Source organism: Aulostomus chinensis, chromosome 1 (assembly GCF_037954235.1).
Source record: "Aulostomus chinensis isolate RoL2024-O1b breed Wild chromosome 1, RoL_Achi_v1.0, whole genome shotgun sequence".
Taxonomy (NCBI): domain Eukaryota; kingdom Metazoa; phylum Chordata; class Actinopteri; order Syngnathiformes; family Aulostomidae; genus Aulostomus; species Aulostomus chinensis.
The window spans coordinates 3,142,952-3,166,522 of NC_141320.1; the positions used below are offsets into that span (position 1 = coordinate 3,142,952).

The 23,571-nt window shown below is 46.8% G+C and overlaps 2 non-coding genes and 1 pseudogene across 2 annotated transcripts; 1 reads left to right on the forward strand and 2 right to left on the reverse strand.

Moving 5' to 3' along the window:
* Positions 1–281: 281 nt before the first annotated feature.
* Positions 282–2,461, reverse strand: LOC147270005 (Ig kappa-b4 chain C region pseudogene; annotated as a pseudogene).
* Positions 2,462–17,518: 15,057 nt separating this feature from the next.
* Positions 17,519–17,590, reverse strand: trnae-uuc (transfer RNA glutamic acid (anticodon UUC)). The gene has a single exon. It is a non-coding gene; the product is annotated as a tRNA-Glu (tRNA).
* Positions 17,591–18,385: 795 nt separating this feature from the next.
* trnaa-agc (transfer RNA alanine (anticodon AGC)) lies at positions 18,386–18,457 on the forward strand. The gene has a single exon. It is a non-coding gene; the product is annotated as a tRNA-Ala (tRNA).
* The last annotated feature ends 5,114 nt before the right edge of the window (positions 18,458–23,571 follow it).

The window sequence follows — 23,571 nt, forward strand, 5'->3', positions numbered from 1 at the left end:
GAAGTGACTGGGAGTTCCTGACTGTGGTGAGCTGCCTTGCTTCTCCTCAGGTCTTCATGGTGGCTTTCTGCTGGACTGTTGTTGAAGGGAACATGGCATCGTATCATTTTCAGCTCTGACATCTGGACAGTGGACAGATGTGACATCATCATGGTCTCACTGCCTGCTTTGTTCATGGATCAATGGAACGTTGTGTTGGAACCTTTATTGTAGAACTGCTATGAGCTGAGAGCTCAGTGTTGTTGGAACAATGCAGCTCCACATGGGACTGATGTGATGAAGAGGTTTTTATTGAGCTGAAGCTGGAGAGCAACAATCAAAATGGAGCAGCAAACATTCTGATGGCAACGTTTACAGAGGAAAACTGTTGCAGAGTTCAGAGTCCCAGTGAGTCAGGTCAGGACTGGGAACACTGGTCTCTCCTCAGCACCTCTGACACTGGAGTCTGGGAGCCCTGGGTGGCCTCACAGGTCACCGAGCCCACCTTCCTCCACTGGTCTGCGGGGAGCCTCAGGGTGCTGCTCCAGCTGTAGAGGCCGTCCTTCTCCAGCACCCCGGGGCTCCTGCTCTCCTCCCCGCCGCCACTGCAGCTGCTGCCGTCCACCTTCCAGGCCAGACTCCAGTCTGAAGGGAAGCCCTTGTTGGCCAGACACACCAGCGTGACCCTCCCCTGCTGCAGCTCCTGGCTGAAGGGGGGCAGCACCGTCAGGGAGGGAGGGACATCACCTAGAAGACACCGCTCAGATTAGAGGACGGGGCAGCTGTCAATCAAACCCTGCTGCTTGGACACCAGGACTGTGAGAGCAGATTTCCCCTTGAAGGAGTTTCTGTCAGATGTTTCTCTGCTCCAGCAGTCACTCACTCACACATTGTTTCACTTCCCTTCAAGAAGCGTCTCAGAAAGAGTCCTCACCGCCCAAATAGAAGCAGGACCCTGACAATGGAGGAAAGCCCCTTTGGCAGCAGCTCCACTTTGAAAACTGCCATCAACTAAAGCTTCTCTGTTCAGTCATGAAGATGAAGAACAAAGAAACCCCACACATTCCAATCTCCCGGATTCAGCTGCTGGTAGAATGGACTTGTAGCAGATTGAGTCCTTGAACAGAGGGGTTCACCTCACTGAGGCTGACAGTCTCCAAGCAGAGTGAAGCAACCAGCACCAATGATTCTACAGGGGATTTTCAACCTGCACTCATCAAACACTGCAAATGAGTGACAAGCAAACGGCAAATTAGAAAATTACATTGAAATGAAATGAAATCTGTTCAATTCACCATGTAAAACTGGGCCATTTTCAAATGGAAGCGTCCGTTCTTCTTGATGTGGACTTCAGTCCTCACTCATCAAACACTTCAAACTGAAGGGAAACCCATTGGATCATTTCTACACTTCAAGGAGTTCAATTTCAGTCTGACAGGAATTTGGACAGAAACCTTCTTGGAGTCGTTCTCCACGTTAAGCAGGAGAACTCAACACATCAACACACAAACTGTGAAAAACACACAAAAACTCTGCTGCAAATGTTCCCAGATGGAATTTCCAACCAAACTGGACAACATTTTCCTCAGAGTTTGAGCAGAAACTTACGTCCAACATCCAGTCTGGTTCCTCCACCGAACGTCAACCACAGTGACACAAACTCATTGAGGCGCCGTACAAAAACCTCTGACTGTAGAGACACGACTCTCTGACTGGGAAACACACACCCACTTGAGTCAGAAGCCAGCAGTCAAACGTCTGAGCTGCTTTGAACCCTGCCAGCACAGCAGCAGGTCAACAAGTCTGCTTCCATATTCTAGATGTTCATGAATCAAGAGATTAGACCTGAACATGAAGAGAAGTCATGGAAGCTACGGAGCCCCAGAGCGGCCAAAGAGAGACTTGAACAAGTACCCTCAGTTCATCAATCCATGGCCAGGAGAAAGAACCTGTTCCCTCTGATGCAGAACTTGGAACCGGTTCTATTTGATGACCACAAATGAACGAGGTTCATCATTAAAAAATCAAAAAAATCAAATGAATCCCATTGTGGGAGCAACATCTGGCTCCAACATGTGTTTTCTGTCTCTCTGGCCTCTCCAGGGCTCCGTACTCATCACATGAAGGTCAGAGCAGCTAAAAAGGAGCTCTGACACATCCTGATCAATACTCTGATCAGGTGATTGATTGATTGACGGATGCAGCAGCAGCATCAGAGCGTCCACGTCTCTGCTGAGTCCCTCTGAACATTTCCATAGAGAGACACTTTGCATCAGCAGCACCATGCTCCAGTGCTCCGGGACACTTTATAGTCCTGAGACTTGAACCCTGGATGACTGACAGCTGTCCGTCACCACAACAGAAGCCACAGAAATCTGCTCATCAGAAACATGGCGTTGACCTCCGCCCTCGCCTGGACGCTCCTCTGCTGCTGCTTGACAGGTAAAGTCCAGAGGGTCCAGCTGCTGTCGTCCATCAACATGGGTCCTCTGAGATGAAGCTGCTTGATGGTTGTGTGTGTGTCTCCTCAGAGTCCAGAGGTCAGGTCACCGTGACTCAGCCTGCAGCAGTGAGATCTGCTCCAGGAGCCTCCGTCTCCCTCCCATGTTCAACCAGTCAGGATGTGTACTCTACCAGTTATGGCCACTATTTATCCTGGTACCAGCAGAGAGAAGGAGAACCTCCTAAACTTCTCATTTACTGGGCCACCTCGAGAGCATCAGGGACTCCAGCTCGTTTTTCAGGCAGTGGATCAAACTCTGGCTTCACTCTGACCATCAGTGGAGTTCAGGCTGAAGATGCAGCCGTTTAGCACTGTCAGAGTTCTCACTACATCAACAGTCAGTGGGTGTTCACACTGTGAAAAACCATCGTACAAAAACCTCCCTCAGTCACACTGAAGTGAAACTGAACTGACTGCTGCAGCTGGGAGCTGCTGACACACACACACACACACACACACACACACACACACACACACACACACACACACACACACACACACACACAGGCTTGATGAGAAGAACTAGAACTAGAAGAACTAGGATTCAGATTTTCTGCTGATGACGTTGTGATCTTCATCACCAATTCTTCATCCTGATTGTGGTCCTTCATCAGATTAGCAGCTTCTCTCTGATGATGTCACTCACATCAACTTTGCTTCTGTTTGGATTTTCAATTAACTTCAAGAAAAACCAGCAGCAGCAGCAGGGAGGGACGACTGGACCCTGCAGAGAGAGACTGATCAGCTCTAAAAGGGGACAGGAGGCTGAGACTTCTGCTGCTCGTCCTCACACGACTCTGCTGAGGAGACTTTTGGAGGAAACTCGTCTTCGGTCTCTCATTTCTCTCTGAGCTCAGTAACCATAGCAACCGAGAGGCATCGCTGCTGGACCGTGACAACAGACGGTTTCAGAACTAAAGATAAAAAGAAGAGAGAACTCACCGTTCCTAAGTTTCAACAGCCAAAATAAAAGCAGCTTTGGAAATTTTGAAAAACCACCAGAATGAACACTTGTTGTTTCATCTGGTTTGGTTTCACTGAAGCCAAACACAAGATCCAGATTTTCCTGGTCCTCCTGCTAGCAGGCATCCCTGACTGGACTAAACTACACCAAACAAAACTGTTTGTCAGGACAAGTTGATTTTACAGAGCGTGGAGAGAATTTTCAATTGAAACCATCTTTTTATTGCAACAGGAAAAGATGGAGGTCAACATGACACAAGAACCCATCTTCAACAGACGCAGTGAGAACCCACAGAACACTGAGGTTCTCAGAGCGTCTGTGAGCCCCACTGAGCCAAAAACTCTTCCACATTGTTCACTGGTGAATCAGAACTAAAATCTAGCCTGATTCTGGCTTCACCACGGACACAAACACAAATGAACAAACAACAAGCAGACGCTCCCTGACTGAATTCTACCACCTGACAGACTGAAGGCTCATATTGGTGATGCAGGTAGGTGCTGCCCCCTAGTGACCAATGGAGAACGACATGTAATGACATGAACATTCTACATTTTCCATTTCTTGAGGCCGTTACATAAAGATATGAAGTTGATCCAAGTCAGAAACCTTCAAACTGGATGTGAGTCCAGTTGTTTCAAGTAGAGACAATGGTGACACCCTAGTAGTTTGTAGTCTGCTGGGTATCATAGAATGTTTGCTAGTGAATGAAACGTGGCAGCCCTGCACCAACTGCTCAGAGTCCATGTTGCCTGGGTGGACTGCATGTTTGTGTTCCGTCGTCTGTCTTGGAAGCCTCGTCTGCTTCTTCCTCCACAGAACTCTTTGCTCACAGGACATTCCAGTCTGTTCATGACAGATGTGGTTTTCCAGGTCATGGAATGATTCATAGGGAATTGTTTTTGGGAGGCAGCATCCTGGAGGGTTTGGTTTGCTCTCCGTTTGCTCAGTGATTAAATAGAAACCAACCTTTGACATGACAGTGCAGTGTTGCTGATGTTTGTGTCAAGTAAGTTGCATGGAACAAACAGCACTGCAAACTGGGTTTCAGCTGGAGGTTCAGAGGAAAGTAGAGAAGTCTTCCAGGAGCCTGGAGCTCTGTGGTGGGTTGGAGCTGAACTAGAGAGGATTGATGGTGGAGGACCAGGAACACGTCACTGGAACCAGAACCACACTGCAAGCCAGTTTGCTCTCTTGCTTCCTTCCAAACGTTCAAATGTTCCATTAGAAGTGGAACCTTCCTGTCTCACTTTACTGAGACCCAATGAGGGTGTGGCTAATCTGAACAGGTCAGACCAGCATTGACTGCACACTCCAAACATCTTATTAGGAAGGGGTGGTGAACACAAACATGCTAACTTCCTTAGCGCGAGCCAGAGACCAGTCAGTTTACAGTCCAGCCCTCATTTGGTCTCAAGCTTTTGGTTTGTGAGTGAAAGAAGAATGGAATCCAATGTTGTTGAGGAAGTCAAATCAGCTGAAACTCAAACATTTCTGTTTTAATGGAGAAACTCCTGGTAAAATCTGGTTTTACCATCAAAAATAATCTAAATGTTCTTTTCACCTTCAAACAAACTTTCCTTTCCCCGTGAACAATGAGCATAAATCAGCGGCAGCCATGTTTTAGGAATGTTCCTACTGTGTAGTGACCAGTGAGGAGAGGCTGTTACCATGGGGACAATGTTTACTTTGTCCTGTTACTAGGAGGAGGGATTTACCTGTGGCTGAGCATCGAAGGCAGCTTCAAGGAACCAGAAATGCCCTTATTTGGACATGACTTGGTTCAAGGATTCCCCTGAAATTCAAGGCCTTGAATGGGAAAGTTGTTACAAACCTGGTAACTTAAACAACAAACCAGTCAAACCACAGTTACCAGTTTAAACTTCAGACTTGGAGGTTCATGTTCATGATCGACTTCCAAAACTTGACTTCAGAATTCTTTGAACCCAGAATTTTTTTACTCTTTGATTTCAGAATTTTGTCTTTGATGTCATCGTGACACAATGGACCGAACCTCTAGATTTGATATTCTACTGCCCTCTGGTGGTGAGGCAGTGGGGATGCAGGTGATCTGCTGGTCTGGTTGAACGTGAGTGGACAGAAACCTTGTTGAGGTGACTGGGAGTTCCTGACTGTGGTGAGCTGCCTTGCTTCTCCTCAGGTCTTCATGGTGGCTTTCTGCTGGACTGTTGTTGAAGGGAACATGGCATCCTATCATTTTCAGCTCTGACATGTGGACAGTGGACAGATGTGACATCATCATGGTCTCACTGCCTGCTTTGTTCATGGATCAATGGAACGTTGTGTTGGAACCTTTATTGTAGAACTGCTATGAGCTGAGAGCTCAGTGTTGTTGGAACAACGCAGCTCCACATGGGACTGATGTGATGAAGAGGTTTTTATTGAGCTGAAGCTGGAGAGCAACAATCAAAATGGAGCAGCAAACACTCTGATGGCAACGTTTACAGAGGAAAACGTCACATCAACTGCCATCAACTAAAGCTTCTCTGTTCAGTCATGAAGATGAAGAACAAAGAAACCCCACACATTCCAATCTCCCTGATTCAGCTGCTGGTAGAATGGACTTGTAGCAGATTGAGTCCTTGAACAGATAGACAACATGGGTCCTCTGAGATGAAGCTGCTTGATGGTTGTGTGTGTGTCTCCTCAGAGTCCAGAGGTCAGGTCACCGTGACTCAGCCTGCAGCAGTGAGATCTGCTCCAGGAGCCTCCGTCTCCCTCCCATGTTCAACCAGTCAGGATGTTTATAGTGGGAACCGTTTATCCTGGTACCAGCAGAGAGAAGGAGAACCTCCTAAACTTCTCACTTACTGGGCCACCTCGAGAGCATCAGGGACTCCAGCTCGTTTTTCAGGCAGTGGATCAAACTCTGGCTTCACTCTGACCATCAGTGGAGTTCAGGCTGAAGATGCAGCCGTTTAGCACTGTCAGAGTCTTCACAGCATCAACAGTCAGGGGGTGTTCACACTGTGAAAAACCATCGTACAAAAACCTCCCTCAGTCACACTGAAGTGAAACTGAACTGACTGCTGCAGCTGGGAGCTGCTGACACACACACACACACACACACACACACACACACACACACACACACACACACACACACACACACAGGCTTGATGAGAAGAACTAGAACTAGAAGAACTAGGATTCAGATTTTCTGCTGATGACGTTGTGATCTTCATCACCAATTCTTCATCCTGATTGTGGTCCTTCATCAGATTAGCAGCTTCTCTCTGATGATGTCACTCACATCAACTTTGCTTCTGCTTGGATTTTCAATGAACTTCAAGAAAAACCAGCAGCAGCAGCAGGGAGGGACGACTGGACCCTGCAGAGAGAGACTGATCAGCTCTAAAAGGGACAGGAGGCTGAGACTTCTGCTGCTCGTCCTCACACGACTCTGCTGAGGAGACTTTTGGAGGAAACTCGTCTTCGGTCGCTCATTTCTCTCTGAGCTCAGTAACCATAGCAACCGAGAGGCATCGCTGCTGGACCGTGACAACAGACGGTTTCAGAACTAAAGATAAGAAGAAGAGAGAACTCTCAGTTCCTAAGTTTCAACAGCCAAAATAAAAGCAGCTTTGGAAAGTTTGAAAAACCACCAGAATGAACACTTGTTGTTTCATCTGGTTTGGTTTCACTGAAGCCAAACACAAGATCCAGATTCTCATGATCTTTGTGTCTGCCTTGACCAATGGTGTGAGAGAGAGAGAGATTTTTAATTTTTTAAAATCCATTTTATTTGCTGCTCTTATATATTAAAGCATTTCACTGTGTACTTTGAATGATCACATTCTCAACAAAATCACCCTTCCTTTCAATCAAAAGATCAGTTTATAGACACTCATGCTGAACGATACACACATGGACCTACACAGACATGAACCTATGTACACACACACACACACACACACACACACACACACACACACGCACACACACACATTTTATCTTCAGCAGGTTCACCAACAACAGCTTGTCGTCTTCCACAGGACTCAGGACTCTCTGGTGGCACCACACATTTCTAAATGAGTCCAAATCTCCTGATATTTGATGAAAGCTGAAGTCCAGCTGGATCCTGGATCCTGGATCTGATGAGTTCCACACACAGGAACAGAACCCACCCTCCTCCTTCAGCTCACATACACCACCATCTTGGCCTGGACCGCCACAAAGAATACTTTTTACTTTTGAGAGTGAGGTTCCCATACATGGAAATCTAATATTTATTATACTGCAGTATATTTTCCAATATACTTTGATGTCTGAACTCTGACTCTGATGTCATTGGTGTTGACTGAATTCTACCCCCTGACAGACTGAAGGCTCCTATTGGTGATGTCATCATAAATATATGAAGGCCTTGTTTCAGTGTCAGGAACCAATCAGAGCAGCCTCCTCCTGACTAAACAGCTCTACTCATCAAGCCCCTGACCCCAGACTCTTCTTGGTGAACTGATCAGAGATCAGATTAGTAGAGAAGCAGTGACACAAAGGGAAACTTCCTCATTCCCTGAACGCAGCTTCATCAAACAGAGCAATGCTAACTGGTCACCTGCAGTAGTGATGTCATCAGGACAGGAAGTTGATCAGACATGGGAACTTTGACTCAGATCAACCAGGGAGGGAGGAGTTATCAGAGTTTGATTGTGCTGATGAATCATCAGAACTCTCCATCACGCCGTGGTCTCAGCGTTGGACCTGAAGTCCCAGGCTTCAAGGGTTCTCCCCAAACTCTCAGGGTGGGTCTGACCACATCTGAGCAGGACACCATGAACAGGCTACATGAGGACATCTCAGTGTCAAATCTGTCATTTCCTGCTGCCAGTAGGTGGCGCTGTGGTCACTACTGACCTGTAGATGTGTTCAGACTGGGATGTTGATCAAACCTGGAAGTTTCAAACAGATCTGACAGGTGGAGAGGATTCAGAAGAGTTGAAGCTTCATTTTAGTTGGAGCCTGAAAATGAGGTGAGACTGAGGGCTCCCAGGAGTTGCAGGTAGGTGCTGCCCCCTAGTGACCCAGTGGAGAACAACATGTAATGACATGAACGTTCTCCATTTTTCCAGTTCTTGACTTCATTCATCCTCAAACTTCTTCAAGCTGGAAGAGAGTGAGATCATTTAAAGTAGAGAGTAAATAATCAGCATCTCATCACTCATTTGTTCTCTGGTGGTGACCTCACGACTCAGCAGTGTGACATCACACATTTCGCTGATGTCATCCTCAAGTGTGTCACTCAGTTCATGCAGCCTTCATTGTTTTATTTTATTATTTCCTTTCACTTTGATCTTCACAAAGACAAAGTGCGTCTGATGGAGGCACCACTGACAGAGTGGAATGTTTCCATGTTGCCATGACAACGTGAGGCCCCTCACCTCCTCTGTTCCTTCTGCCGGTCAGCGTCAGAAGAGCAAGATGGCTGCTTCTCCATCTGGGTGGATGAGCAGCTCCTCCCATCTCAGGCAGACGCTCCCTGGCTGCATGTCAGCAGCTCCTCAAAGCTCCTTCTGGTTTCTTTGCTCTCCTGATGCTGCGCTGGTGGATTTGTCCACCTCTCATTCTCCAGGGTTCTCAGCCTCATGTTCTCTCCCTCCTGTTCCAGCTCCTCCAAGTTTCCAGTGGAAGTTTGGCTTTTGTTTGCTACTTTGTCTTTTCTCCTCTGTTGGTGCTTTGAGTTCCTTTGTTGTTCTTTGTCTTTTCATCATTCAAGCCTCCTTTTGTTGAACGCTCCTCTCCCCCGTCTGTATTTGGGTCCTGTTCTCCTCCACTTTGGCCAAGAAGGCGGCCCAACAAGAGTCACCAGTGATGTCACAGCTCCTGGATGCCCCGCCCCTTCATCTGGTGCAGGTCGTGTGATGTCACTGAATCCCACTCAGACCAAACCAGTCAGAGATCAGTGTGTTTGTGTCAGTGATGTCATCGCCGCTGACATCACAGCCCTCCATCCACACACGCCAGACTGAGGTGGAGGAGGTGATGTTGGGGTTTTCAAGGTCTTCGTCATGAGTGGGAGGGGCTGAGCTGGTGAATGATCAGCTGACCAGGTCTGGGCTCAGTTCAGATGTTGAGCCACTGCTGACTGCCGTTTGCCTGAGGAAGACCCAACGTTCCCCTCAAGAAATGGAGGGCAGTTTTTAGTGCAGCGTTCATTCTGGTTGGAGTTTTCCTTTCCTTTGCCCTGCACCTCTCTGGTGGGGAGGTGCTCCCTGTTGACGAGGACTCAGTGGAGAAGACTGGACCAGGACCTTCACTGGTTCAAGGAGCACCGAGGCAAAGGGAGGCCCAGACCAGCAGCCAGGGTGATCAGTTTGAAAAGCTGCTCCTCTTCCATGCTGACTTGTTGGTGTCTCCTCTTTTATTCCTGAGAGATTTTAATCTCAGCTCTCTGAACCTGAATGGAGCAGAACCAGGAAATCATTGCAGGAAATCATGGAGGAGAAATGAATGAATGAGACTTCCAGTCAAACTGAGACAAACGTCCAGGTTTGGTCATCAAAGATATCTGACATTCATCAGTAGACTGACAAAGATGCTCATTATTACTGCAGCAGATTAAACTAGAGAATAAAGAGGGTCTCACTTTGGAAAAAATATTGCAGGATATTTTTGTTTTATCAGAGAGGCTTTAATGTCTGTCTTTGATGTCTAAACTCTGACTCTGATGTCATTGGTGGTGACTGAATTCTACCCCCTGATTGACTGAAGGCTCATATTGGTGATGCAGGTAGGTGCTGCCCCCTAGTGACCCAATGGAGAACAACATGTAATGACATGAAGATTCTACATTTTTCCACTTGAGAGATAAAAATACCTCACAGCAAGAAGGTTCAGGGTTCCAGTCCTGGCTGGAGCACAGGATCTTTCTGTGTGAGTCTCCATGTTCTCCCTGTTCCTGTGTGGGTTCTCTCTGGTTCTCCAGCTTCCTCCCACAGTCCAAAGACATCAAGAGGGGACGAGGCTGATTGATACTCTAAATTGACTGTAGGTGTGACTGTGAGAGTGAATGGTTGTCTGTCTCTATGTGTTGGTCCTGTGATGGACTGGTGACCTGTCCAGGGTGAACCCCGCCTCTCGCCTGTAGACGCTGGGATAGGCTCCACCCCCCATGACCCTTATTAGGAATAAGAGGAAGACAATGGATGGATGGATGTTGGAAACGACTGCAATACAGTATATAAATATTCTAGTTCCATACATGGGAACCTGGTTCTTCTGCTCTTTAACATCCTCCAATAGGAATGGACCGTCTATGACAAAGTATCAATAAATCTATCAAGGAGGAAGAAGAATTCTGATCAAAGAACTGAAGTCAATCTGGAGATCAGTTGATCTCTGGAAGGAGGAGGAGGAGGCATCCTGTGCTTTTATCTCTCTGTTCATGTTTCCTGCTGTGTGAGGGTGTGTGTGTGTGTGTGTGTGTGTGTGTGTGTGTGTGTGTCCCAGCTGCAGCAGTCAGTTCAGGTTCCTTCAGTGTGACTGAGGGAGGTTTCTGTCCGATGGTTTCTCCCAGTGTGAACACAGCCTGACTGCTGATGCTGTGCCGACTCTGACAGTGGTTCAGTTTTTCTCAGTGGCTTTGTTGCTGCTCTCAGATCAGAATGAAAGTTCTCTCAACTCTGAGTTCAGCCTCCACAACATCGAGTCACTTGTTTCTCCTTCCTTTGATCAAATAGCGAACGCTTTTGGACGAGGAGGGAGGAAACCACGGCGTTTCACTGCTTTACATTTAGAATCTCACGCCAAGCCGGAGAAGCAGGTCCTGAATCAGTCACGTGGTCACTGCCGGCTGGAGAGGCTTCGGACGTCACCACATACGTCATCAATACGCGCTTCACAGAACGAGACGAAGACGCGGGAGGTTTTCAAACAACAAGGAAAGAAGGAGAAGTCCGTGAACCCCCGGCCTCGGTCTTTGTCTCCTGAAGGCTGAGTGGCGCCGGTAGAACCTCAACATGTGCGCCGCGCAGCTGCTGCGGGTGTCGGTCCAGGAGCGGATCCTCGCCGCCGCTGAAGACTTCCTGCTGCAGCTGGGAGAAGGAGACTCAGCGGCTGGAGTCCCGGTGCTGAGAGCGCTGCTCACCGAGCGGCTGGCGGCGGCCGCGGAGCAGATCGTGGCTCTGCTGGAGGAAACCGTGGCGGAGTACGAGCGGGAGAACCGCCGGCAGAGGTTGCTGCTCGATGCTGTGCTGAAGCCCCGAGTCAGGCTGGACAGAGCAGGTGAGTCCCCGCAGGGACCTGCTGCATTGTTCCCAACATAAAGGGAGGTTTTAGTAGCTCAGGAAACAAAGTCCAGGAATTTTAGCTGGAGCTTCATCAGACCAAGTGGTCCAGACCAGCTGGAAAAACCCCTGAGACAAAGTCAAAGAGCAGGCAGCACAATGTTGGTGGGACTCAGGCAACACACACACACACACACACACACACACACACACACACACACACACACACACACACGTGTCAGCAGTCTCTGTGTCCTGCAGCAAGTCACATGATATCCAAATGAGTCCCGTCAGAATGAACCAATGTTACAGCAGCTTTAGGGGACAAAATCCAAAGGCAAACCTCCTGCAGACACCAGTGAAGCTCTGTTGTTTCATTTCAATGCAGTTTCAGTCCAGATCAGTGAGTCCAGAGCTGCTAGCTTGACAGCTAAACATGAGCATCACAACACTCAGCAGGACCAGAGCTTTTCTTTAATCTCTTCTTTTTAATCCTCCCATTTCTTTCTCATCTGTCTTCATTTTTTTGACAGTTTTTCCACACTATCATCACGTTCAAGTCAAGTCAATTTTATTTGTATTGTGCCAAATCACAACAAAGTTCTCTCATGACTCTTTACTAGTAGAGCAGGTCCAGCACCAAACTCCTTCAATGAATCTACACCCAACAATTCTCCACCAGCAGCACATCCTGCAACAGTGGTGATGAAAACCTTCCTTTTAACAGGCAGGAACGTGGAGCAGATCCAGGATCAGTGGGGACGGCCTTCTGCTTTGACCGGTTGGGGGGAAAGAGAGCAGGAGAGTGGGGAAGAGACAGACAGATAATGGGGGAAGACAGATATGCAGAAGGAAAGAGAGGGACAGAGATAAAGAGAGAGAGAAGGGAAGAGACTGATGGACAGACGGGGACGTGAGCAGGTGGAGCTACGGGTGGCAGCTTGAGCCTCTTCAGGTCTGCAGCCTCCTCAGCAGCACCAGGATCTGGGATGAGGGGAGAAGAGGAGTTAGTAATGTGTGTGATTTATGTATGACACATATAGGAGGACAGAGAGGAGGAGAGAGAAGCCCAGTGCCCAGTTCTGTGTTGAGGGAATGCATTGCTCTGCAGCTCACCTCCAAGCTGCTAGGGGGGTGTGGCTGTGTCTTTCTATGGTTTCGGGGGCTCTTGTCAGATTCCAAAACAAAACTATTTCCAACAGAAAGTCCAGTGCTTTTCTTTGAACGACTTTGTTTTCATGAATCAAACTGAAAATTTTGAACATGACAAACACGACTTGTGGCCATTTTCTTCCGGAGACGCACATTTTGTCGTGGAGCTTCTTCCACCTCTAAATGCATTCGGCGACTCCTCTGAACGGACCAATCACAGTCCTTGATGTTCACGTCACGACGTGTCGACACAATGCATAGTCAGGATATTTTGGAGGTGCACGTCTGCTGCGGCGTAGGGTCAACGTAGGTCTGCGTCGACAGTGTAGGTATGGCGTTGATGCCATGCAGAAGCATAAACCAGGTTGAAGCCTACAGCAAAATATCGAAGGGCCGGTTTAAGCTGTCCTAACTATAAGCTTGATCAAAAAGGAAGGTCTTAAGGGGGGGGGGGGCGCATCCCGGACTCAAACTGTTCCACAGGAGGGGAGCCTGATAGCTGAAGGCTCTGGCTCCCATTCTACTTTAAGAACTCTAGAAACCACCAGTAACCCTCCATCCTGGGAGCAAAGGGTTCTAGCTGGATAATAGGGGACTAGGACTGCTTCACTCAGCCTTGCTGTGTCGTGTGTGTGTGTCAGGCTGGCCCAGGATGCTGTGCATGTTGCTTCTTTTGTGACATTAAGATGTAGGCTGACACGGAAATTATAAAGGCCTACTTAAAAAAAAAAAAAAAAGATTTTTCTTGGCGACCTTGGGTTGGACCGGCCGTTCAAGAATTGTCCATTTGTCCCATTATAGACACTAACATTCCAACGAGTGAATGTGATTATGAATAGACAAAGGCATTCAGTGGAGGGGACCTATGACCTTTGACCTGGGTGACCCAACGTTGATCCAAGCATCTGAAGCCAGCGTTTCTGTTCCCAGTTTGCTGACTGGTCGTCAGTAGCAGGATGTCTCTTTTTATTTAGTTGATTTCTGTTTCTGTCTGTTGCTCCGCTGTTTCAGAGTCAAATGAAGAGATTTCTGATGTTGCTGTTTGTGTCCTGCAGATGTGGAGCAGCTGCTGGTGATTAAAGAAGAGGTTCCCCCTGAGCTGCAGGACCCAGAGCCCCCCCACATTAAAGAGGAGTGGGAGGAGCTCTGGATCAGTGAGGAGGGAGGGCAGCTTCAAGGGCAGGAGGAGGCTGATATCACCACGTTCCCCTTCACTCTGGTCCCTGTGAAGAGTGAAGGGGACGAAGAGAAACCTCAGTTCCCACAGCTTCACCAGAGTCTAACTGAGGAGAACTTGAAAGAAGAGTCTCTGAGCAGCAGCCCAGTTCATCCTCTGAAAACAGAAGCTGATGGAGAAGAGAGTGGAGGACCAGAACCAGAACCAGCCAGCAAGGTAGATCCAGATACACTTGTACAACCTAAGACTGATGACCAGATGTCAGACTCTTCTGAAGCTGAGACTGAAGTCAGTGAGGATGATTGGGTCAGACCTGATAACACGGCCACCTCTGAGCACAAGGAACCCTTTGGCTCAAGGAGGAATTTGCTTCAGAAATTGAGCCCAGGACAGGAAGTGAGTCATTGCAGCTCAAAAGAGCAAAAAGTAAAGACTGAAGGAGAATCAGAGATCATCAGAAACGTGAACTTTGGTCCTTCTGAATCTGAGACAGAAGTCAGTGAGGATGAGCGTCCCTTTAGGTGCTCAACATGCCGTAAAGGTTTTAGAAACAGAAGGAGTTTGGATACTCACATGAGAACACACACTGGTGTGAAACCATTCCCATGCTCAGTGTGTGGCAAAAGATTCTCAGAAAAGCGACATCTTAAAACGCACATGAGAACACATACTGGAGAGAAACCATTCCCCTGCTCAGTTTGCGGCAAAAGATTTTCTGTAAAGGGATGTCTGAATAGACACATGAGACCACATACTGGAGTGAAACCATTCCCATGCCCAGTTTGTGGTAAAAGATTCTCAATGGGGAATCTGAAATCACACATGAGAACACACACTTTGGAGAAACCATTCCCCTGCTCAGTTTGTGGCAGAACGTTTTCAGAAAAGGGATGTCTGAAAAGACACGAGAACACACACTGGAGAGAAACCTTTTCCATGCTTACTTTGTGTCAAAAAATTTTCAGAAAAGGGATGTCTGAAAAGACACATGAGAACGCACACTGGGGAGAAACCATTCCCCTGCTCTGTTTGTGGCATAAAATTTTCAGATAAGGGATGTGTGAAAAGACACATGAGAACACATACTGGGGAGAAACCATTCCCTTGCTCAGTCTGTGGCACAAGATTCTCAGCGAAGGCACATCTAAAATCACACATAAAAATACACACTGGGGAAAAACCATTCCCCTGCTCAGTGTGTAGTAAAAGATTCTCAGAAAAGGGACATCTGAAAAGACACATGAGAATGCACACTGGGGAGAAACCATTCCCCTGCTCAGTTTGTTGCAAAACATATTCAGAAAGGGGATGTCTGAAAAGACACATTAAAGTGCACACTGGGGAGAAACCATTCCCTTGCTCAGGATGTCATAAAAGATTCCCAGAAAAGGGACATCTGAAAAGACATATGAAAATGCACACTGGGGAGAAACCATTCCCCTGCACTGTGTGTGGCAAAAGATTCTCAGAAAAGGGATGTCTGAAAAGACACACGAGAATGCACACTGAGGAGAACCCTTCCCCTGCTCAGTTTGTGGTAAAAAATTCTCAGAATAGGGACATCTGAAAAGTCACATGAGAACCCACACTGGGGAGAAACCATTTGTCACGACGTGGCTCTGAAGCAATGGCAAAACAGTGGGAGATGTGGGTAGGAAGCCAAATAATGTTTTTTTTAAACCAAGAAAACAACAATAAAACAAAACAGAACAAAAAGAGCCATGGGATTTGACAGGCAATGGAGTCAATGTTATGGTTGCATGAGTGTAAGGGAGCTGTAAGAAAGAGATGTTGGCTGCTGAAAATCAAAGTGACAATGGATGTGGAGTAAGAGAGGCTCCTGGCCGGCAAGGCGGCTTCTGTATGGAGAGAGCAACTAACCAACTAGGAGGAATGAACGGCTCCCCACTCTCCAGCTACCTGCTGCAACACAAGAAACATCATGAAAGACACCAGCCAAGGGACCATCACACCCCCCTACAAGAACAGGGTCCTGAAGGGAATCCCGCCACCAAAATACCATGAATGTAATTTTTCTTGAATCCCAAAATGATAATTCACTAAACCTCTAAAAACCATATACGTCCCCCATTGGACTGCTCAGATAAGGTCAAACTATCAGGAGGGGAACCAGTGGCCTGCTCCGGTGGTCCAGCATCTCTTGTTGCAATTTAAGAGGCTAGGAAAAGACAAGAGGAGAACCAGAGAGAGGAAAACAGTTCACAATCAATTACCACACTGAGGAACTCTAGACAACACGTCCACCACCACTTTGTTGGTCCCCTTCACATAGCGAATATCCAGTATGACTGCAGGAACAGAGACCACCTGACTGGTCTCTGGTTGGGACACTGCAACGAATGAAGGAAGGTGAGTGGATTAAACTGAAACTAATCATGGTGGTGGAGGCCAGACTTGAGGGTTGTGGGTGTAAAGAGTTTTTGAAAGCAGAAGGGAAAACACATCAGGAAAGAGACAGGATGAAGCTGAAATCATGGAGCCACCATTGGACAGGAGGGTGTGAGGGCTGATCTGATTTCTCTGAGGTCACCATCAAAGATCCACTTGGCACCAAGTACTGATCTTTATCATGAAGTATTGATCCTGATCAAACACTGAATTGTCTTTGAGATGTGTGAAAATAAATGAGTGGGCGGAGTCTCTGATATCAGTGATGTCATCCAGCTGATGGAGAAATATGGGACATCAGCTGGAGCCTCTGGTGAAGTACCTTTAGTAGTAGTACACATGCAGTATACGCTCAGTACCGGCTCCTACACAGACACAGCGAGCGCTGCTTTAACAAATACATGGTTCCTATGGGAGGGATTGCTTGGATTTCCGGTGGATCAGGACCAGGACTGAAGTTGGTCCCTGACCGTCCTGGAGGGGCGGCTGTAACACAGGATGAGTTTTCACAGTGAAGGTCTTCTTCTTCTACAGCTGAATTAAAGTGTAAACAGCCGTCTACACACCTTTAACTGTCCTTATAAACTTGTCTTTTAATAAACTTTCTGTTCTCTTTCAAAGTTCTCAGTGTTTTTGTTTCCATGCAGAGGCTCTACTTGTTCACCACAGAGGTGTTCTGCCATTTTGAGTGGATGTTCTTGTTGTGATTTGTCTGTTTATCTGCTGCCCCCAGGACCCGTGTTGGGAGCTAATTAGCAGTATGCACCAAAACCTAGTTAGACATGGATGCTCTCAAACCAAATCCTTGCAATCGTTGGAAATAATAAAAACACAAGAACACACCTGAGGTTCCTTTTTAGCTGGAATTTTCCTTTAGGAGCTTTAAGAGTGAGGAGAAGGATTTTAAACTCTGTTCTGGATTGGTGATGTGGTCTCTCCTCCTAGTTCCTGTCCATGCACGTGCAGCTGCATACTTGAGCAGCTGCAGTCTTGAAGGGGAGGTTCACTTGGCCTTCCAAGCTCACCCTGGTGAGCTTGGAAGGCCAAAGGTCACCTGATCACCTCTCCCTCAACCTCTAAATACCTCTTTCCCTAACCGGGAATCGAACCCGGGCCGCGGCGGTGAAAGCGCCAAATCCTAGCCACTAGACCATCAGGGACCACACTGAGCTCTCCAACAACAGAGACTATAGACAATGACTCAAGAACACAGGACTCTGTGGTCTCAGCTTGAGATGCAGAGGGTCCACCAAGACCACCACACACCTCAGCCCCCTAAAGACAGTCCACCCCCAGGATCCTGCCCCCCTCTGCTCCAACTCAGCCCTCCATTCATAACTGACTTTGTCTCAGTCTCTTCACAATGCCAGTCACTGAAACACTGACAATGTGATGGGGCTTCCTGTCTTTACTGCATTTTCTTCAAGGCTCACAACTGCTACTTCCTACAGTCGTCTCTACTGTGTACTTGTACTACCAGTTGTTATGAGCAACTGTGGATTTCTAAATATTCCAGTCCTCAGTTTGCAACTGTATAGTGATGATGGGTCAGTTTAGAGCTGTCAATCAATGTTAATAATTGATCTTAACATCTGTACATTATTTTAGGAGCACAAATACTTTTACTTCATTCTGAGGATGAGCAGACGTTCAATATAATTCTCATTTCCTGGTCAAAGACTCCTGCCAGTCAGAGAGGATCTGGGCTGGATTGGAAAGCTTCAGAGAGGGAAACCAACACTCTGGACTGGACTGAGAACGGAGCAGCCTCAGCTTCCTGGAGCCTAACTTGCCTCTGTGGTCTAAGGCTGTGTGGGCTGACATCACAGTGAAACTACTGAGATCACAGAGCCTTTGAGATCACAGGCTGACTTCCTTTTTTTTCTAAAATAAAGAATAAAAATGTTGTGTCTGTGTTTGTGTTGCTGCATCAGTTAAACAGTGACTCTGACAGAGGGGATGTAGCTCAGTGGTAGAGTGCATGCTTAGCATGTATGAGGCCCCGGGTTCAATCCCCGGCATCTCCAGCTGGTCCTTTGGAGCCTTCATCTTGACAGCTAAATTAATCCTTAAATGTGACAACAGTTGATAACAAACTACCAGAAGAGAAACCAGTCTGTTGCATATCAAAGTATTTGTAGCTGGCTCAGTGTGACTGTGAGCCTTCATAGCCAGCATGAAGGAGCTGGTTTCATCTTTGCTGGGGAAATCCCACACACAGCTGCTCTCAGTTCCAAATGTGTGTGTCCTCACTCCTCCGTCCTCCTGCTGCCCTCAGAATACAGACACAATTCAACCTGGCAAGTTTGGAGCATAGAAGTGCTCCTGAAGAGATGTGTGTCAGCCCACAGCTGGCTGTTCTTACCTGGAACCTCAAGATGAAACTGCTTCCACAGATTGGAAATGAATCTGATGTTGACTTTTGGACAAATCACCTGTTCATCAGTTCATCATCACTTCCATCCATTTTCTACTGCTGATCTTGTTATAGAAAGGAGTCTATCTGCTGTGTGACTGAGGCAGTTACTGTGAGCTGCTGCATGTCTCAGTGTGTGTGTGTGTGGGGGGGGGCTGTGTGTGACTGGTTGGCTGCCAAGGATTATTGATGAGATCAATCATGATCAGCTCAGAGATCACGGCACAGAAGAAGGAGACTTTTTGATTTTTGGGGGTTCAGTTTCTAAGTCAGACACATCATCACAATTTGAAGTTTTCCTCCAGTAAAAAACAAAACAACACAAAACCAAACAAAAACATGATTTGACTTCTGATGTCTACATTTTTTTGGAAATTGTGAGTCCAACAAGCAGGAGGCCGTTTGAGCTTGGAAACTGTGAAGCATCACCAGTAACTGCTGGTTAATTTACAGGTGTTTCCTCCAAAAAGTTTAAAATGAACTCAATGCTGAATCCCTCGTCGTCATCACTGAGCTGCAGAACTGGTCCATGCAGGAGGCTGAGCAGGTCTTCCTCTCTGGTCCAGTGTCTCAGCACAGGTCAGAGTAGAGAATTAAAACATGAACACAAATCTTTATCAGCTATTTACTGATATCAGTGACTACCTTCAAGGAAGAGTGTTAGTGAATGGACCCTTTTTAAAGTTTATGTTATAATGTTTGAAAAATGATGCTCACAAAAACACAATAAAAGTGTTTGTGGTAAAGTGATTCCAGTGGATTTTATTGCCATTTTAAGAGTTCAAGCGTATTTTGGTGACATTGTTTGATGTCATGACTCTCAGTTACTTTAGCAGGACCATCGTGACATGAAATCTTCCTCATCATCCCATATCGACCCTCAACCCCTCACACAGAACCAGGAGCCCTCAACTGAAGGAACCTTTAAAACTGAGAAGTTGGACAGAAAGCAGTATTTTGGCGGAACGAACCTTTAAAACTATAAATTAGAAAGTATTTTCGTGGAACGAACCTTTAAAACTATAAATTAGAAAGTATTTTCGTGGAATGAACCTTTAAAACTATAAATTAGAAAGTATTTTTGTGGAATCGTAATAAACCTTGAATACTATAGTTATAAAGTATTTTGCTGCCACCCAACTCAACAGGTGGTGTTGTAAGGAACTGCAGCTCTCTGGTGCTGCAGGATCTCCTCTTGAAAAGCCTCACACTTCAGAGTCGTTCCAGAATCTAGGAGCAGAAACCAAAGTCTCCTACGACGAGGATGGGATTGGAACCCACGCCTGCAGAGCTCAATGGATCAGCAGTCCATCACCTTAACCACTCGGCCACCTCGTCTCCTGACCACCATGATGTGCTGCTTTCTCTGAGCCTTTGAAACAGCTGAACTCTTTGGAGCCCATTTGTCAGAAATGGACCCAGCAGGAGCCACTGAACACAACTCTGACATCATCAGGCTTCTTCCCAGCAGCTTGGTGCTCCAGAAGGAAGAATCCAGACCATCGCTACATCATCAGAGTGAACACCAGCTGATGTTGACCAGTTTAACAAGCCTTTGACTGCTAAATGACATCCAAGCTCAGATTCTCTTGTCCTGGTAGAACAAGTCAGTGTTGAAGAAGATGAGAGCACCAGTCTCTTTCATCCAATGCTGGAACAGCGTTAGACTGAAGGTCTGAAGGTCCCTGGTCTGGTCCAGGTTTCAACAGGGGACCAGCATCAGCCAGCATTTAAATGTGGACAGCAGTGGAGGTGAAGCCCACATCAAGGAAACCAGCCTCCTATCACTGTCCTGTGCTGAGTTTCTTTAAAAAATGTGAGACAACCTCAAGAGTTTCTGTTTCCTGTGTTGGATTTTGGCTCAGAGAATCAGAGCCAATCAGAAGCTTGTTGGTCTTGGATGCTGGTCATCAGGGGCAATGAGGGGCTCAGTGTCTTGCTCAAGGACACTTCAACATGGTCACCAGCTGAAGTGAGAACTGAACCAGCAACTCTGCTAGACGGCCACTCTTCCTCCAGGCCGTGCCCCCCGAACCTGAATCATCATGATGTTATTATTTGTTGCTTTAATTCACCAAATGTGTGACGTGGTGAGTTTGTCAGGAGTTTAAAGACCAAAGTTGTGAACACACAGAGAAGTAAACCTGTCAAAGCTGCTTCACTTGATGAGTGAAACTGAGGAACTGATAGAAGAGCAACAAAGAAAATGGAGTCAGAAGGTCGTCTTCTTCACCGCTCAGTCACAACACTGACACACACACACACACACACACACACACACACACACACACACACAAATAGTTTGTCTTTGAGAGAGGACAAAAAATGTTTGACTGTGCAGACATGAACTTTCATTGTCTAATTTCAGTCTCCTACAAAAGTGTGTGAATGTGGTCGTTGTGGCCGAGTGGTGAAGGCGATGGACTAGAAATCCATTGGGGTCTCCCTGCTCAGGTTGGAGTCCTGCCAACAACGTTGAACTGTTGACAATTTAAATTTGACCCATTTTTCCTCCACACTGTCCTTCATCACAGCATTTAACATCAGGACTGCTCCCAGATCAGCTCCATGACCTCATCTTTGCACCAGAGTCCCGCCCAAGTTCATCAAAAACGGCCAAGCATAAATATATAATATGTATATAATGTGAACACACCTTTACAGGTGCGTTAACGTGCTTAATAATAGAGAATGAGTGAAGGGTGCGTTCAGAGTGGAGTGCAGTACCACAGTCAGGCCAGCAGGTGGGGCTTTCGTTGGTGCTGTCTACCTAATTGCGGTGTCTGTGCTCTGCCAGCAGAGGTCGTGCTTCCCCACCAATCTTCTCGGGTGTCTGAGTGGTGCCGCCATGTTCAGGTTGTAGCAGGAGGACGTAGGTTGGTACTTGGCAGTTCGGACGTAGCGAAAGTCACGTTATGAATGGAGGGCTGAGTTGGAGCAGAGGGGGCAGGATCCTGGGGGTGGACTGTCTTTCGGGGGCTGAGGTGTCTGGTGGTCTTGGTGGACCCTCTGCATCTCAAGCTGAGACCACAGAGTCCTGTGTTCTTGAGTCATTGTCTATAGTCTCTGTTGTTGGAGAGCTCAGTGTGGTCCCTGATGGTCTAGAGGCTAGGATTCGGCGCTTTCGCTGCGGCCTGGGTTCGATTCCCGGTCAGGGAATGAGTTATTTAGAGGTTGAGGGAGAGGTGATCAGGTGGTCCACATGATGGTGGAGGTGATGAACTGTGAGTCCATCATGGCTCCACTCTCACCCCCATTGTAGTGTTCTTGGTTCACTCTGCCATGGCCCCATGTTGAAGGGTGACTGTCTCATTCAGGTTCAACCCTTTGTTAGACTCTATGAAGTCACTGACTCCCAAACTCTGTAATCCTCCTTAGTAGCTTTGGTTATTGATGATCTGCAATGGTTCGTGGGGGTGGAGCCTATCCCTCAGGTGAGGGGCGGGGTTTATCCTGGACAGGTCACCAGTCCATGGCAGGGCCATCACATAGAGACAGATTGATTATAAAAATGTTCATCCCCAGTTTGAAGTTAGAGACAGGATTTAAGTGTGGAAGGTTTTTGTATCTTCAATTTAATTCTGAGTGTTGTAAACTGTTTCTAACAAATTCTACTGTTCAACAGTCAAAATGTTTTCTAACCAAGCTGAATGCTCTCATATACTTTTTAAAGTTGAGTTTCTCTCATGTCCTCCTGAGATCAAAGACAGAATTCTAGGTACAAATAAATAAACAATAAAAGCCCTGATGACATCATCATCAATTCTGACTTTGATCTGGAGGCTCTTGCTTTCTTGCTTCAAATAAAAAACGTTGTTCCAGGGAAAAGTCTGCACATAAACACACACACACACACACACACACACACACACACACACACACGCACACACACACACACACACACACGCACAGCCTGTCTTCAGTATAAAATGGTCTGTCACGTTCTCTCACGTTGGAAGATTTCTCTGACTCCATTGTGAATACAGAGATTCTTCATCTGCCACCTGAGTCTTGATCCACTGATTCCTCTGATCCACCTCTTTCTGCTCCAACAAGGCTGACATGGATCAGGTGGGTCCATGTCAGCCAATCAGGAGGTTTCTCCTCTCAGTTAATTTTCTTCATCCCAGTTTAGATTGATTCTCCTCAGCCTGATGAAGGAGCATCTGATCAGGTGTTTGGCTGCTTGTTGGTTGTAATTCCATAGATTTTAATCTCAGATGTTATAGAATTAATAAGAACATCTTAAAGACCTTTGTCCAACGCTTGAAACTCTCCTGTCTGTCCAGGCCCAACTGGCCTTTGGTAGTGAGGTGGTGGATGCATGTGAATGAAATGAGGCTGGTGTTGCTGTGAGGAGCCACTAGAGGGAGACACCTGTCATTCCTCCCAGCTGACAATGAGGCTTCACAGCTGCATTTGAAGCTGTCCTTTATTGGTCCCAACTGTCTTGAGCTCAGGGGCCAAACTCACCAACAACACTTCCTCCTGGTCATGTGGTCTGTTTGTCAGGAGATTCCCAATCCAAAGTTGTTGACACACAAGAGAAGAAAACACGTCAAAGTTTGTTCATTTTTATGAATCAAACTGAAAATGAACAGAAGAGTGACAGTGAAAATGGATTCAAAAATAATAAATAATCATGAATAATGAATAAATACTCAGAATTTACTGGCATTTGACTGCATTTTGTGGTTAATCAGTAGATGAAAGAGGAACATATAT